The 5358-nt window shown below is 43.8% G+C and overlaps 1 pseudogene; it reads right to left on the bottom strand.

The window, feature by feature from the left end:
* Positions 1-1791: 1791 nt before the first annotated feature.
* Positions 1792-3389, bottom strand: LOC118001377 (annotated as a pseudogene).
* Positions 3390-5358: the final 1969 nt, after the last annotated feature.

The raw sequence follows: 5358 nt of genomic DNA, 5'->3' as shown, positions 1-5358 counted from the left end.
AGGTGTACATCATAGTGACTTGATATTTTTACACATTACGAAATAATCCCCACAATAACTCTAGTTACCATCTGTCGGCCTACAATGGATTCTTTTCTTGATGGCTAGAATATACTTCAGCATCATTTACTGCCTTGGTAATCACTGTGAACATTAAAATACGAGGCTGGAAGAGGTACCTAAGGCTCAACTGGGAGTTATGAACTGAGATTTGGCATTTGAAATCAGCTATTGTAGGAAAGGAAGAATGTAAATAAGGATATTCGTAAGAGTCATTATGTCAGCTATAATTACTACTACAAGGCTAAGCTGAAGAAATATTTAAAATGAGAAAGATATTTCCCACTGCTCCCTACTGTAACTATGTATATGTTAGTTTGAAGATGGATCTAAATTTGATGATAAATGCCCAGCCCTGGGAAGGGAGAGGGCAACATTTTTTTTTTTCTTTAAAAAGAGGGGTATACCACACAATTCCACAATCACACTCCTTGGTATTTATCCCCAGGAGCTGAAAACTTATGTCCAAACAAAAACCTGCACATGGATGTTTATAGCAGCTTTGGTCATAATTGCCCAAACTCAGAAGCAACCAAGATGTCTTTCAATAAGTGAATGGATAAATAAACTGTAGTGCATCCAGGGGATGGACTGCTCTTCAGGACTAAAAAGACATGAGCTATGGAGCCAGGAAAAGACATGGAGGAAAGTTAAATGCATGTGACTAAGTGGAAGGAGCCTATCTGAACAGGCTACATACTGTATGATTCCAACTATATGACATTCTAGAACATGCAAAACTACGGAGACAGTAAAATGATCAGTGGTTACCAGGGGTTTTAGGGGGAGGACAATGAGGCAGAGCACAGGGCCTTTCTAAGGCAGTGAAAATACTCTGCATGATATTCTAATGATGGATACATGTGAGTATACAGTTGTCAGAACCCATAGACTATATACCAAAGAGTGAACCTGAAGGTAAACTATGGACTTGGAGTGATTATGACGTGTCAGTGTAGGTTCAGCAATTGGGGCAAATGTAGCATTCTGGTGGGGGATGCTGACAGTGGGGAGGCTGTGAATGTGTGCCCTTTCAGCTGTTTACTGTGGACCTGAAATTGCTCTAAAACCATAAAGTCTTTCTTTTTTTTTTAAAGGCTTAAAATGTATTTTAATAAGTTGATGCTGTATTACTGCTCCATTTCTCAGAAAAACTCCAAAGATATCAGGGACAAATCAAACATGGTACACCAATAAAAAAAAATGCACAGCATAACTACCTAAGATAGGCAAGGCTAAGAGCCACTGTCTGACCTTCAGCATACAGCAACCCTGTTCCCAAGATTGTACTAGGCCTATCAAGAAAAGCTATGAACAGCGACATCATAGACACAAAAGGGCCATTCCTGGGTTGTCCTAACCCAAGAAAAAAGATGGAGGCAACTTAACACAAGATTTTTTTTTTTTTAAAGTTACACTAAAATGAAAATCTCTAAGAGAAAATGTCTTCCTTAGAACATGAAGGGGTAATGTATGGGATATAACAGAACCATATGTATGTTGTCTGTGACCTCTGTGGACATTTGCCTGAATTCCCACCTGCGAGTGAATGGACCAACAGGGCTAAGGTCACTGGGGGATGCTTGTTTTTTTGGCGTACATGGCAGTGTCTCTGGGGTTTGGAGGGTATAATGAGAAACCAAATAGAACAGGATGGACAATGAATGGAATGATCAAGATTAATGGGGGCTCTAACTGGATCCATTTTGCCGTGGTCCCCCCCCTCCCCACCACAGGCCCTCAACAATCACATGAGACTTCAGGAATGCACCACACAAAATCAATTAGTTAAATGATATACCACACAGAACTGATTTGTTAAATATCGCCCCTCCCTTGCCCTCAGTCTCCAGCAAACTCCCTCAGAATAGTACAGGCAAAGAAAAGACCTAACTATTGGGAGGAATCCGTAACACTTTTCCAGGGCAGAATTCTGGCTTGTCCAAAAAGGCTCCTTCTTTTAAGGGTTTTTGGGAAACTAGACATTGAAATTTTTATAAGTATCGGCGACGTTGGTTTGGAGCTGCACGATTGAATGCAGGAGGGGTTCCACCAATTGCCCCAACTCCTTCCATTGTAGCAGCCTGGCCAAAGCGTTCAGTTATTGGTGGGGTCAATCCCAAGGTTCCATCTGGCATCATGGTGGCAGGTCCTGGAGGAGCTGGGGTACCAGCTGGTACGGAACAGGGGGCATGGTGCCTCTGTTGTTGATGCCCATAGCACCCCATAGCCACTGGCCCAACTGGATCTCCTGTTCTCTCGCATCAGGGCATGTCCCCTTGAATCCTTCCTGCTGTCGCCGCATCATTTCTTCCTGTTGGCGCCGCATCTCTTCCTCACGGCGCCTGTGTTCCTCCTCCTGCCTGAGCTCCAGTTGCTTTCATTTTTGCACTTCTTGGTTGTGCAACTCTTCCAGCCTCCGAAGTTCTTCTTGATGCCTCATCAAATCCTGTCTCATTAGCATGACCTGGTGCTCATGGCGAGCAGCCTCCATCTCCATCTCCAGCTTCTCATGAGCTTCCTTGATGTTGCGGTCCACTTGGTCCTGCCGCTGAGTGCCTTCCAGCGCATGACATACTCACACTCAAAGGAGCCAGGCTGTGCAAATCTGGGTGGCTGCTCTCGCTCCTTGTGAAACTGCTGGTTCTTTATCACCAGCTTCTCTGGAAGTCCCTCTTCATCATCCAACTGGTCCATGGGCTCCACAGTCACAGGCCGAGGAAATGTGGTTAGCAGGAAGGAGGCTTCACTGCACCTGTCCAGAGCTTTCTGAGCAGCTGGCTTCCCTGAGAAGTCAACAACGCCTTTTCCTGAGGGCCTTCCTCGATCATCCACGAGGACTATAGCCCTTTCCACCTGGCCGAACACCGAAAAGGCTTCCTCCAGCAGTTCATTGGAAACATACTGAGGAAGGTTTCGGACTGTCAGGGATGCACTATGGCAGGCCAAGCACACAAGCAGCTGCTTTCCATGGAGCGACATGTTGTCCAGTTCTTCTTTGGCCATCTCCACTAAGGATCGTGTTTCCAAGTGGATAAAGCCAAAGCCCTTATCCTTATGAATGAAGACTTCACCTGTCTTCCCGTATTTCTCAAATAGTTTCCTCTTTTCCTCCTCAGTGATGTCAGGAGGAAGATTGCCCACAAAGAGCAGGCTACGTTGGGTGAAGATCTCTCCTGGTTTCCTAAAATTCTTCAGGTCAATAGTCAAGCCTTCATTTTGGCTGCTGGCTTGTTGCCCATTTGCAGGTATTGGTGGTGGTGCTGCTGGTGGTGATGTTGATGATGCTTCCGTGGAGTATGGTTTTGCTTCTCCAAATTAAAGGTTTTTTTTTTTTTTTTAAGATTTTATTTATATGAGAGAGAGAGAGCATGAGAGGGAGGAGGGTCAGAGGGAGAAGCAGACTCCCTGCTGAGCAGGGAGCCCGATGTGGGACTCGATCCCGGGACTCCAGGATCATGACCTGAGCCGAAGGCAGTCGCTTAACCAACTGAGCCACCCAGGCGCCCCAAATTAAAGGTTTTATTGCTCTGCATTTTTGCACCCCTCTACCAACTGTTCTCTCCTCAGAGTAACGGTGACGGTACACGGCCTCTACCATCCCGAGAAAAACTAAAGCCATAAAGTCTTAATAAAAATTTAATTTAATTTAGGGGCACCTGGGTGGCTCAGTTGATTAAGTGTCTGACTCTTGGTTTTGGCTCAGGTTATGATCTCAGGGTCCTGCGATCGAGCTCCAAGAGGGACTCCAAGCTCACTGGGGAGACTGCTTGAGATCCTTGCTTCCCCTGCCCTTCCCTCTACTCTTTCTCTCACCCTCAAATACATAAAATAAATCTTTGAAAAATTTTAATTTATGTTATTTAAAGAATCACCATGAAGTAGGTACTATAAGCGTTGCTATTTTACAAATGTGTAAACTGATACACAGCTATAAATATGCTAACAACGTATGCAGGTGCATAGCTAGGTAGCCACAGAATTGGGATTTAAACACAGATACTCAAGCTCTATAGTCTCAACTCCTATGCTGTACTCTTCTCTGCCAATAAGGTGAAGTATCAATTATTCCCATTTTAAAGATGAGGAACCCGTGCTCAGGATAGTTCAATAACCTGTCCAAGGCTGCCCAGCTAGTGATCGATGAAACCTACATTCAGACCCAAGTTAATCTCATTCTTTTTTTTTAAGATTTTTTTTTTTTAATTTATTTGAGAGAGAGAGAATGAGAGACAGAGAGCACGAGAGGGCAGAGGGAGAAGCAGGCTCCCCGCCGAGCAGGGAGCCCGATGTGGGACTCGATCCCGGGACTCCAGGATCATGACCTGAGCCGAAGGCAGTCGCTTAACCGACTGAGCCACCCAGGCGCCCAGTTAATCTCATTCTAAAGACTGCGCTTTTCTTAGCAGAAGACTTGGCCAATAAAACTCTAAAACTTTGGACCTGACATTTCAGTCCAAAGCCCCAGGAACAGCCCCTGGGGAAATTTCATCCTCTCACTGAATGCAGTCTGACTCTCTCTCATTGTCCTGAGTCCATCACATGAACACGATGATCTGTTTATGCATCTGTTCTAACACCTCATTCCTAATTCATCCCTGATTACTCTGTGCCTAGCATGGTGCCTGATACTCTGTAGGTGATTAATAAATGCTCCCGGAACCAGACAGAACTGAACGAGACATCTATTTCTTTTTATTACTTATGACACATAGTTCCTTCAGTTCTATCTCTGCACCTCCCCCCCTCACCTATCCTCAAAGTCATGTTCATGCTATGGTTATGACTATTGTTTTACTAAAACAAAAATCAAGGAACTTGAATCTGACAGGTATAGCAACAATGGGAAACCATATTTGAAATCTGTGCTTCTCGTATGAAACCTTGACATTAACTAAAACGTAAGATGGATTTTCTAGGGAAGACTACCTGAACTGAAAAAAAGAATTAGCACTCGGGATTTCTGGCATTAGTACCTGGTACTTGCATAAAGCTTGATCTCTCTAGACTTGTGACATATTGATTGCAGTAATTTTAGGATCTTTTAACACTCTTGTTACCAACTCAGTTTTGAAAGATATTTAAGTTTCTATACACAAAGCTTTTCACTAATTTGTTTCTTGTCCTGTTTTGGGTACTAAATGCTTGGAAGTCAAATTGTGACTATGAAACAGGAATTAAATTGTGTAATTTGTTAGTGTTTGAGTAGTCATTCATTTATTCATTCATACTATAAAACAACCTGAGTACCTATCGTGGACCCTGCATTGTTCTAGGTACTGGGGATTAAGCACTGGA

The sequence above is a fragment of the Mirounga leonina genome, unplaced genomic scaffold (genome assembly GCF_011800145.1).
Source record: "Mirounga leonina isolate KUSES-001 unplaced genomic scaffold, KU_Mleo_1.0 Mir_53, whole genome shotgun sequence".
NCBI lineage: Eukaryota > Metazoa > Chordata > Mammalia > Carnivora > Phocidae > Mirounga > Mirounga leonina.
This window is presented reverse-complemented; position numbering and strand designations above follow the sequence as displayed.